The sequence below is a fragment of the Gopherus flavomarginatus genome, chromosome 5, assembly GCF_025201925.1.
Source record: "Gopherus flavomarginatus isolate rGopFla2 chromosome 5, rGopFla2.mat.asm, whole genome shotgun sequence".
Lineage (NCBI taxonomy): Eukaryota > Metazoa > Chordata > Testudines > Testudinidae > Gopherus > Gopherus flavomarginatus.
The window spans coordinates 40092022-40104758 of NC_066621.1; positions in this window are offsets into that span (position 1 = coordinate 40092022).

The window sequence follows — 12737 nt, forward strand, 5'->3', positions numbered from 1 at the left end:
GCTGGAGAGAAGGATGCTAATGAGGAAGATCAATGGGGAGGCCTGGCTAACAGCAGCCTGGGCATTTTTGACTTCATCCAGAGGTGCTGGGGGTGCTGGCTCAACCCCTGGCTTGAAGTGGTTTCCGTCCTACACAGCATTTACAAGTTTGGGTCAGTGGCTCTCAGCACCTCCACTATACAAATTGCTCCAGCACCCCTGGCTTCATCCATGTGCTCTGGGATAAACCATGAGACTGACTAGTGCTAATGCCTTGTTCAGAGGTCCCTGTCGGGAGACAGTGGCAAATGCAAATGGCAGGCATTAAAGCAGAATTGTGTGGGTCTTTCCCTCCCCTCCACCCCCAGTTTAGGGCTCAATTCTGTGGCTAATGCGTGTGTGATACCTTCACTGACCTCCGTGTATTATGCAAGGAAAGAATCTGCCAAGTCAGGCCCATAACTGCATGGTGATATTTACATTATAGTGTTACTATATTTCTTAATATATCAGGTTTCTCCACACCCATTGCAAGGGCCCAATTGGACAGTTTAGTGGCCCAAGAATCTAGTCTACACCATCTACACTTTCCAGACCTAGAGACATAGCCCAGCTCCTCCTCCCTGAGTTGAATTCCATGGAGTTTAGTGTCTTTAAGAGGAAACTTTAAAAACCAAGAGCTTGTCTGCTCTGGATGGACAGTCAAAGCCCTGTGCTGTAGCTGATTTCCCTTACAGGCCAACAGCAGACTGAACTCAGGGTCCTTCAGCACTAAAAGCATGAAGGAATGCTTGAGCAAAAGGACTATTAGCCAGCAAATGGGCGGTCTCTCTGTCTGCCTGTGGTATTTATATGACCCCCATCACCGGGGCAAATGAGCATCTCACCCTCACTGTCTTTAATGTATTTATCCTCACAACACTGCTGTGAGCTAGTGCAGTGTTATGTTATTATCACCATCGTACAGATGGGGAACTGAAGTACAGCGGGTATGACTACAAGGCAAAACAAAACAGCAGTTGAGACTCTCAGAGCCCAGGTCTACAGACTTGGGCTCACATTATGGAGCTAAAAACAGCTGTGTGGCTGTTTCAGCTTGGGCTAGAACTCAGGCTCTGAAACCCACCTCTCCCCACCTGGGCCTCAGAGTCTAAACCCAAAGCGTCTACACCGGGGTGGCCAACCTGATCGTGAGAAGGAGCCAGAATTTACCAATGTACATTGCCAAAGAGCCACAGTAATATGTCAGCAGCCCTCCATCAGCTCCCAGCGCCTCCCACCCACCTGCAGCCCCACCGATCAGTGCCTCCCCGTGCCTCCCCTCACGATCAGCTGTTTCATGGGGTGCAGGAGGGTGGGGGGGGGAGGAGCGAGGGCACGGCAGACCACAGGAAGAGGTGGAGTGGGGGCAGGGCCTGTGGCAGAGCCAGGGGTTGAGCAGTGAGCAACCCTCAGCATATTGGAAAGTTGGCACCTGTAGCTCCAGGACAAGTAGGACCCCCCTCCAGTTTATTTTTTTTTAAAAGAATGTTTTTAAACCAGGGTCCTGATTTTGGTGATCCTGGCTTGTGATGTCTGAGTGTTTAGGGTTGCCATTACTGGGACTAATGAAACAATAGTGCCTTTTTCTCCTATAGTCAAGATCTGCAGAAGTTACGATAATTCCTGTTCTGCCATGGAAGCAGTTTTGCAAGAGTGGACCCCACTGCTGCTGAAGGGGCCTAGAGATTCAAATAGCATATGGCTGGGAATTTAAATTGGCACCAGCAACTGCAGCCTCGACCCTTCGCCCCGCCACACAAACACATCACTCCAGCTGGTATCCCCTCCACCTCCTGCTGAAACAGCTTTCTGATCACAGTGGGAAGTGTGGAATTTAAAGATGCAAGAATGTACAGGGAATGGAGAAAAACAGTCAGTGACAGCTGGGTACCAGTATCAACTGGATGGGTCAGAAACACTGATAAAATTATGCCATGACTTTAAAACCTCTGCACATTCTGGGGTTACAAAAACCTTTGCTGAGCTAAGTATGAATTGTTATTGAGCATGATGCCGGTAAGAGGTGGAAAAGTGGTGCAGAAAATGCGATGCTTGTATTCATATTTCAAAGACAGGCAGGGCTGCCCAGAGGATTCAGGGAGCCTGGGGCAAAGCAGGGGAGTTGTGGCGCTTTTACTCACCCTGTGGCGGTCTGGGTCTTCGGCAGCATTTCAGCAGTGGGAGCCCTTCACTCGCTCCGCATATTCGGCAGCACTGAAGCGCCCCCCGCTGCTGAAATGCTGCCGAAGACCCAGACCTCCAGTGGGCCAGGGCTCGTGGGGCATTTTGGTGGCAGAGAGCCCTTCAGTCACTCCGTATCTTTGGCAGCACTGAAGGGCCCCCTGCCGAAGACCCAGACCGCCGCGAGGCCAAGGCTCTTAGGGCCCCTGTGGGGCCTGGGGCAAATTGCCCCACTTGCCCCCTGCTTCTCTGGGCAGCCCTGAGGACAGGTCTCCCTAGGAGATGGAGAGTCCCAAATGCACAACTACTTCATGAGAGCTCCAATGGAATGCACTGCTGTTGATGAACTTGGGCCTCTGCTGGAGAACATGGCCCCAGTTATCAGGTAGTCCATCATTGTGCTCAGTACATTAACAAGGAAGGTAGAGGTGAAAGTCCCTTTGTGCTCCCTGTGGGACCGGTGCAGCCCCTGGTGTCAATCAGAGCAGCCACAAGGCTGCTCTAATTTACATTCTGTCTCCCATGGTCCCCTATAGGCCACAGGAAACAGAGAACAGCTAGACAACGATGTGTTCAGACCTCCCCTTCCCTTCCCAAGCATAGCGCATTTTGGACACCTCTTCCCTCCCACTGTTTTACCTACTCTTAGTTCCTGTCCTATCTCACTCCAGCATGCCCTTGGGACCCCTCACAGTTCTGCAACAATAGAAGAGTCCCCTTACACAGAGGATACTCCCTAGGGGCTGTTTCTCCCAGACTCCACGCACAAAGCAGCAGAAAAGGACCATAGGAGAATCAGCCCCACAGTCCAGCAGCTAAGGAAAAGCTATGGTCTTTGCTGAGGACTAATCTAGAATGTGGCCTGCAATTCACCAAATTAAAATAAAAGATGAGTCTAACAGCAGTTCTAGTAAATTAGCTGAGTACTAGAAGTGGGTCTCCAGGGAGTTACACAGGGATCAGGGGAGAAACTCTGGCTCCAAAGGTGTGACGGGATAGCAAGATGGTCAGACCAGCCCCGTAGAATATCACCAAGGGTAGCCCAGCCCAGCCCATTCCTTTAGGAGGCCTCTAGAACAGCAAAGAAGAAGAGTATGAAGTATCCCCCAGCACGCCCCACATTAGGATGTGAGCTGAAGACCTCCCCAAACTTGTGTATAGTGTAATAGAGGAGGGACAATGGGATCTGGATCAACTGGCCTATGGGAAAATACTACAGGTGAAAAGAGGCAGACTATTAATGCATGGACTATCCTTTGCTATCTCCCCCATACTCTGCCCCCGCCCCCCATAGCCTATGCCCACCATCAGCCCCCCTCGAATGCCCTTTCAGCCTGCCCTCAGGCAAGGCACCTAGCCACTGTCAGCTCCACCCCCTCCCTCAGATCTGCCGAACCCCCTCAGAGTTGGCTCATTACCAGCCTCTTCTCCCCTTACGTTGCTGCCTACCTCTCCACCACCGTGGGCTCTTCTTGGCCCCACGGCTCATGTGCGGGGTATTCGGATGGGAGGGCAGCAGTTCTCCAGGTTTCAGCAGCTCCAGCCCCTGTCTCACTTCTGGACGGGTAGCCGAAGGCAGACGGACTGTACACAGTGGTCCCTGCATCCATCGCCAACTGCAGCTGGTGATGGCGTGCGGTGGGTGAGGAGGGCAATCACATGGCGAAGTCCCTCACAGGAGTCCATGTCACCCACACGGGAGGGGAGAGGGTGTTGCTCAGTGGGCTGCCCCGTGCCGCTGCATGTTCAGGATCCATTCAGGCCAAGGTCTGTGAACAGACATCAGGGCATCACTACGGGCATCGTCAACAATGGCCCGGAAGCCCCAGAGCTCTGCCTGTCTCCCCCGCCTAGCAGCAACAGCGTGGGCCACAGTGGTTCTAACCTTTGCTACCTCCAAGAAGCAGCTAGGAGGAGGGGAAAGTGTCTTCAGCTCAGCCAGGCAGCCCTTAAACTTACAACTCCATGTAATAATTAACTCCCAGGGGCTGACTGTCAGAATGAAGGATCCTGGGACTTGGAAGGGAAAATGCTTCTAGAAGACTGGCAAAGACAAGAAGACAGACACTTGAGGGGGGAAGGAGCATTAGAACAGAACTGGTTTGGGAACACCTCACTGGGTGTTCTGCCTCCACACAGCCGCTGGTGCTGTCACTGTGTCCCCCAGCTTCCTAGGATGGGCAGCTCAGGAGAGAGCAATAGGACAAACGCTGGAGCCCTAAGCTGGAGTATGAGGGTGGGGGAACAGCAAGGAATGTACAGCAGAGAGCAAAGATCAACAGGGCTCATGCAGACACTCCTGGGTTTCAAGCCATAGGTGAGGTACGTTTTCCTCTCCTCCGCCTCATTTTTCAATGAAAAATAACTTGTACAGAACATTTCTGGGCAGCTTCTAGGTACACAAGAAAAGTTGCCAACATGGAAAGACGTTCATTAAAAAACAAGTGTTCAATACCATCCCCCCTCAGAGGGCCCCATTCTAGTATCTCAGACTCCCACCCAACCATCTTATCTTCATCCCCCACCTTCCTACTTACCCCCCACCCACCCACACACACATACACACGCCTCCTCCTCTCCAATCAACCCCAGGTCTCTGCTGATCTCAGTTACTCTTGGCTCCCAGCACTGCCTGCCTCTCTCAGTAACTTATTCCATAGGCTCATTCCTCTTAGTGGGAGAGAGTTCTGCAAGTCCCTTTGTCTCCTCTCACCACTCAGAGCCATCTTTCCAGCAACATTGATTCTTCCCAGAATGCTGAAAGCCTCCATCGATCACCCCTGCGTCCTGTTCCTCTTTCTCAGTGGGATGAAACCCAAATCTCTAGTCTTTTTCCTTTGATTTCTTAAACTCATTAACACCCTTGCTGCCATCTGCTGCATTTAATCATCTCCCTCTATCAACCTCTGTATTTCTAATGCACCCGTCACTAGAGGATCTGAGGCCTGGTCTACAGTTAAAATGTAGTTTGCCCAGCTACAGTGCTCAGGGGCATGAAAAATCCACGTCTCTGGCCACGTCCAGACTATCCGCAGTATCGGCAGGTTAAAATCGATTGCTCGGGGATCGATATATCGCGTCTAATCTAGACGCGATAAATCGATCCCCGAGCGCGCTTATATCGATTCCGGAACTCCATCAACCCCAACGGAGTTCCGGAATCGACAGGGAGAGCCGCGAACATCGATCCCGCGCGGTGTGGACGGGTGAGTAATCCGATCTTAGATATTCGACTTCAGCTACGTTATTCACGTAGCTGAAGTTGTGTATCTAAGATCGATTTCCGCCCCCTAGTGTGGACCAGCCCTCTGAGTGCCATAGCTACGCTGACCTAACCCTCGGGGTAAACACAGCTAGGTCGATGGAACAATGCTTCCCTCGACCAGGGGCGGCTCTATGTATTTTGCCGCCCCAAGCATGGCAGTCAGCTGGTTTTCGGCAGCTTGCTTGCTGGAGGTCTACTGGTAATGCGGCTTCTGCGACCTGCCTGCGGGAGGTCCATCGGTCCTGTGCCTTCAGCGTACCTGCTGCCGAACTGCCGCCGAAGCCGTGGGACTGGCAAACCTCCCACAGGCATGCCGCCAAAGGCAGCCTGATTGCCGCCCTCACGGTGACCGGCAGGCCGCCCCCCACGGCTTGCCACCCCAGGCGCATGCTTAGTGTGTTGGTGCCTGGAGCCGCCCCTGCCTTCAACCTAGCTACCATCACTTGGGGGAGGCAGCAGTGGAAAACCCCTTCTGTCACTGTAGAATGTGGCTCTGCTATAGGGTTATGCTGGCATTGCTGCGACTCCATAGCTATACCACTGTAGCCCCCACAATGTGTGCTTGTCCCATGTGCCCAGCTACACACAGTATCCCAGAAGGGGCCCAACAGGTGCCCAACTCACTAACATTATTGCTGCTTTTTTTGAGCCCAAGGGCCAGATTTTCAAAAGTATGTAGGAGTCTAAAGATGCAGATAGGCAGTCGGGTGCCTAATGGGATTTTCGCCTAAGCAGGTTAGATGCCCAAGTTCCACTGAGATCAGTGGGAACTGGGCACTGACCCTGCGTAGACACTAGGCACTACTGAGAATGCCATGAGGTGCCTGCCTTTCTGGATCTTTAGACTCTTAAATACCTTTGAAAATCTGGTCCTACTTCTTCAGGCACTACCCAGGAGCAGCTCCCACTAAGCCTATGGCCAATCTGCAGCAGCTGGGGAATCGGGCCCTAGTTTTGGATTTTATCCTTCCGCTAACACTGCACAGCATCTCGTTTGTCCAGTTCACTGCGGCCCTGCCTTGATGCTTCCAATTATTTCTCCACCAAAACACTCAAATCCACCTTTCTGCTTCATGCCCTGAAGCCATCTCATTCTTTCTCCCCTCCCCCACAGCCTCTATGACTGTGGTAAGTGTCTAGCTCCACCCCAACTGCCCTACACCTATAACCCGTCATAGGAGCAGGTCGCAACACTGTTTCTACGTTTAGTGAGGGCATCACCAGACGTGTGTGCCACACCCAGGCTACCTAGCCTTAGTCACAATCTGCTGACAGCACATAGGGGCCTGAGCATTGCAGTGACCCCCATACCGTCATCAGGTGACTTCCCCACAGCACAGACTGTGTGGTAACCTGACACACATACACCATGAGACTAGCAGAAATTCCATATCAAAAGCAAAGGCTTTCATCCCCTATTTAGTTCAGTTTCTTGTGTCCTAGATTTCAGTCCCTAAACCATTATCATAGAATCACAGAAATGTAGGGCTAAAAGGGACCTCAAGAGGTCCTCAAGTCCAGCCTCCTGCACTCAGACAGGATCAAATAAGCCTAGACCATCTCTGATGGATGTTTTTCCAAAGTGATTTTAAAAACTTCCAAGGACAGGGATTCCACAACCACCTTTGGAAGCCAATTCGAGAGCTTAACTACCTGTATAGTTAGAAAGTTTTCCTACTATCTAACTTAAATCTGCAGATTACGCCCATTACTTCTTGTCCTGCCTTCAGTGGACATGGAGAACAATTGATCATCATCCTCTTTATAACAGCCCTTAACACAATTGGGTCCTCTTCTTTTCTCAAAACTAAACATGCCCACTTTTTTTAACTTTTCCTCATAGCTCAGGTTTTCTTAACCTTTTATCGTTTTTATTGCTCTCTCTTGGACTCTCACTAATTTATCCACATCTTTCCTAAAGTGTGTGCCCAGAATTGGACACAGTATTCCACCTGAGACCTCACCAGTGCCGAGTAGAGCCAGGCAGTATCTCCCTTGGTCCCCAATCTATGGTTCTGCATCTTCCTCCATTCCAATGCTCTGCTCTCCTGCACGCACAGCACACACACGCACACACCCCTCTGCCTATAAGCTAGGTATATATGTCCAGGAATCCAAAGTTTGCTGTAATCAAGGTGCAACTCTGTCTTTGGTAACAATAGTTGCTGTATGAGCCAGGACATGCTGACCAGCACCAGCCAGACCCTCCACTTCCAAGGCACTGAGATCCAATGCAGCCCAGTTCTGGGAAGTAAGAGCGTGGTTGTCAGAACTGACCCTGTTATTGCTGACTCAGCTTCACATTTCCAGATCAGGCCAGGAGAGACCCAGGGGCCAGAAATCCTAGTAAAGAGGCTCCTAGTAAAGGGGCTGAGGGTCCCAGACTGGGAACTAGAGGCAGCCCAGAACCAACAAATCCAGACAGGATGTTATTGCCTTGAAAATAAGAGAATGAAAACAAGGGCCTGGAAATCCAGGCTCCTGCCGCCTACTCCCTCCCTCCCCGCCTCAGCCAGCTGTGTGGAATGTTTGCACAACTGGCTGGACTGTTTTTTGTGAGAATCCCCTTGGGATCCCTGGATCGGGATCTCAGATTTCAGAGGAACCAGCTAGGGGAGGTCAGCAAAAAGGAATCCACTCTCACTACAAAACAACTGCACCCCCTCCATGGCGTCAGGATGAAAGAGCCAATCTGAGATGAGAGACACAGTTCAAGAGCAAAAGTCCCAAATGAAGCTGCAGGAAGAGAAGGGGACCGGTGCAGTTGTGACACCAGTGCCACATTGTTAATGTGGATGCTGGCCAGAAACTGCCTTGTCTTGGCTCTGAAGAGAGACCTACCAACGCGCTGGTGCTTCCTGCCAGCTCAGAGGCTCCAGAGAGGGAACTGGGATCTTGTTCACAGAGCCATGTGGATGTTTTTGCAGGGATTAGTCTGAGCCCAGGAGTTAAAGCAGCTTGAAAGAGGAGGGGGAGCGGGGAGGAAGCACTGCTTACGCAAACCTGGGAGAGGAGGAGGAGTGAAGGAGAGAGAGCTGCACTGTCCCCCTGGCCTCCCACACACACTTAACATAATCCTTGTCTGAACCTTTCCTTCCATATTAGGTTCAGACAAAAGTGGAAGAGGGGAGGGTTGGATATACAGTAAGGAACTGAACTGGGAGGTATGAGATTTGGGTTCGTTTTCCAGCTCTGCCACAGACTGATGGGCTAGTTGCTTTGGTCCAGATTTGTAATGGTATGCAGGCATCTAATTCCTGTTTATTTAAATGGGAGTCAGGTGCCCCTTTGTAAATACCTTTACAAATCTGGCCCTCAGCTGTGCCACTGTAGCACTTCAGTGTAAAGTAGACGCAACCTACACTGAATGGAGGAGTTCTCCCATTGGTACTGGTGTAGATACTTCACCTCCCGAGAGGCGGTAGCAAGATCAATGGAAAAATTCTCCAATCAACCTACTGCTGTCTACACCAGGGCTTAGGTTGGTTTAACTGCATCACACAGGGGTGTTGATTTTTCACACCCCTGAGTGACGCAGTTATACCAACCTCATTTCCTAGTGTAGGTTGGTATAGGCATAGGTTGACAGAAGAATTTGTCCATTGACCTAGCGCTGTCAACACCAGGGGTTAGGTCGGTATAGCTACATCTTTCAGGTGGGTAGATTTGTCACAGCTATACCGATGTGAATTTCTAGTGTAGACCAGGCCTTAGTCTCTCTTTGCCTCAGTGCCCCATCTGTAAAAGGGAATAATAATGATTCCTTTGTTTGTCAGGCTTTTTGGACTGCAAACTTCTGGCACAAAGGTGGATTTCTTACTCTGAGTTGGTACATGTCTTTAGATCAAAACTGGAGCCTTTCTGGAAGATATCCCTTAGCCCAACACAAGATGTGAAGAACACAAAAGGTATCATTCTGTAGTTTTTTATGAAGGTGGTGTGTATCTGTATCTGTTTGATTACTATCATGCTGTCTGCTACAGGGGTGCCAGGAGTTCATTCAGTCCTGGGTGGATTTACATATCTGAAGGATATTCAACACTGCAGATCTGCAGGAAGGCAGACAGTGGCTTTGGATAACCCCAGTCTATACAAGTATCAATTGCTTTGAAGGTCTCCCCACCAAACTCCGATCAACTGGCTGGCTAGTAACCCTAGGGGGGAATCCAAGCAGGGAGCCCTTACAGCAAAGAACTTGGGGACAGTTAGCTTCAGCCTGAAGCTGGGAGGGGGGGGCAGAGGAGCAGACTGTAACCCAGTGCCCACAAGCAGGACAGTACCTGGGACAAATGGGACCTACCTAAGGCTTGAGAGAAATTCATAGATTCATAGACTCTAGGACTGGAAGGGACCTCGAGAGGTCATCGAGTCCAGTCCCCTGCCCTCATGGCAGGACCAAATACTGTCTAGACCATCCCTGATAGACATTTATCTAACCTACTCTTAAATATCTCCAGAGATGGAGATTCCACAACCTCCCTAGGCAATTTATTCCAGTGTTTAACCACCCTGACAGTTAGGAACCGTTTCCTAATGTCCAACCTAAGCCTCCCTTGCTGCAGTTTAAGCCCATTGCTTCTTGTTCTATCCTTAAAGGCTAAGGTGAACAAGTTTTCTCTCTCCTCCTGATGACACCCTTTTAGATACCTGAAAACTGCTGTCATGTCCCCTCTCAGTCTTCTCTTTTCCAAACTAAACAGACACAATTCTTTCAGCCTTCCTTTCTAGGTCATGTTCTCAAGACCTTTAATCATTCTTGTTGCTCTTCTCTGGACCCTCTCCAATTTCTCCACATCTTTCTTGAAATGCGGTGCCCAGAACTGGACACAATACTCCAGCTGAAGCCTGACCAGCGCAGAGTAAAGCGGAAGAATGACTTCTCGTGTCTTCCTCACAACACACCTGTTAATGCATCCCAGAATCACGTTTGCTTTTTTTGCAACAGCATCACACTGTTGACTTATATTTAGCTTGTGGTCCACTATAACCCCTAGATCCCTTTCTGCCGTACTCCTTCCTAGATAGTCTCTTCCCATTCTGTATGTATGAAACTGATTGTTCCTTCCTAAGTGGAGCACTTTGCATTTGTCTTTATTAAACTTCATCCGGTTTACCTCAGACCATTTTTCCAATTTGTCCAGATCATTTTGAATTATGACCCTGTCTTCCAAAGCAGTGCCCAATGCTCAGCTCTAAGTAAGACAACCTGTGTGCAGGTGCTGTGTTGTTTTAAATCTTTTTCTCTCTGATTATGATGTTCCCATGGATACATTAATAATACTGTGTTTTGAACAAGCTGCTGGGAGTCACAGTATTTCCATACTGTTCCCAGCTCCTGTAGGGAAGTTAAAAGCAGGGCCAAACCCAGCTGGGCCTGCTAAAGAAACCCAGCTGGTAAACAGGGGTGCTGTAACTGGGAAACCCAGTCTAAAAGTGGGGCAAATAACAGGATTCCACTCTGAGAGACCTGCAGCTGCTGGGTCTGCCACTTGAAATGTTGCCCATGGAAAGAGGTCAAAAGTACAGCTTACCCTGGCACCTCGACACTAGTTATTGGGCTCACTGCAGAGGTAACTGGGTGAAATTTAATGGCCTGTGTTACACAAGAAGTCAGATTAGATGATGTGATGGTTCCATTTGGCCTTAGAATCTATGAAGGATTATTATCCCCATTTTACAGATTGGGAACTGAGGCATAAAGAGATTAAGTGACTTGCCCTGGGTCAAATATGGAGTCTGTGTCTGAGACAGAACTCTGATTTCCTGATTCACTATCCAGTGCCTCACCCACAAGACCATCCTTCCTCTCTCGCACCCTTCTGGGAACTGAAACTGAAAGCAAAACTCCTGGGGGATTAGGAGAGGGTGGAAGACTGTGTGAACTCCCATGAATGTAAACTCAAGGAAAGGTTCATATGGGGACTGGAGCAAGGGGCAGTAAGGCTCAGGGGAGAAGCACAGCTCTCTCTTCTCTGCTAAAACAGAGACCTCCCCATCCCACTCCCTACCTTGGGAGAGCAGTAGGATTCCCAACTTTCTAACTGCAGAAAACCGAACACCCTTTCCCCTTCCCCTGCCCTGCTCCACAGCTCCGCCCCCTGCCCCACAGCTCTGCCCCACCCCTTCTCCGAGGCCCCACCCCTACTCACTCCATCCCCCTTCCCTACGTCGCTCGCTTTCCCCCACCCTCATTCTCTCACTCATTTCACCTGCTCTCATTACTGGACCCTGCTGCTCCTTCTGTAGGACCACTCCAGCCATCCTCTCCTATAAGCCATCCCCATCACTCTCCAATACCAGGCTGTTTCCATAATGGAAGCAGGCCTGTAACAGAGTTCACTCACCGATAGGTGCCCCTTCCTGGCAAGGCCTGGGCTCACAGCTTTCTTGCTGGGCTAGCACCCCCACTGAGAGTCGCTAGGGAACTCTGGCAGTTTTTGGCCTGGGAACTCAGCCCTTCAGCCAAGTAATCGTCTTTTAGTCCACTCCTTCCTGGGTCATGCTCATCCCAAACGAAAAGTCCAAAAATGTCTTTAACCAAAACAAGGTCCTCCGTCCCTTGGGGGCTTTTCCTCAGCCTGACTTTGGCTCGGCCTGCCCTTGCTGGACTTGATAGCCCTTTCTATGGCCTTGTATGTCCCCTTCCTTAGAGACCATGGGAGAACCAGCAGGCCTGTACTGAACAGCTAGGCCTGCTCCTGTACCTTTGCTGCAGTTTCCCCTGGCTTTCCCCTCAGGTGGAGCTCACTCTGTAATCCATTTGGCCTAACTTCAGGCTTTATTGCCAACAGGCCAAGCCTCCCTGTCATATACACTCCTCCTTAGAAACTGGCCCACATGAGGGGCAAGTTCTATTCTTGTCCAAACTTCATCTCATTGCTGTCACCGGCTGAGCGCTTGTACAGCCTGTACCCACAGTGTCTCCAGCTCCACTGCCAGCTCGCTCAGAGGCCATCCTCCTCTTCTGCAGTATCCCCATGCTCTTCCTGCAGCCACTCATTCTCATTAACAGCTGCTTGCGCAGCCTGTTCTGCAGCCTTTAGCTTCTTCTGTAGCCTTTTTGCTACAGCTGCTGCATCTGCCAAAACCTTTTCCATCAGGGTAGGAGAGCCCACCATGGACTGCTCCACCCTTGTGTTTGTCCCTACTTCAGTCTGCTTCATCTCTGGGCCAACCATTTAGTCCTTCACCTCCCTGCAGCACCCGACAGGGTGTGTTGGTCAAGGGTCTGCAAAGTCCACGGCCATCCCTGCCACCTCCACTTTGCCTG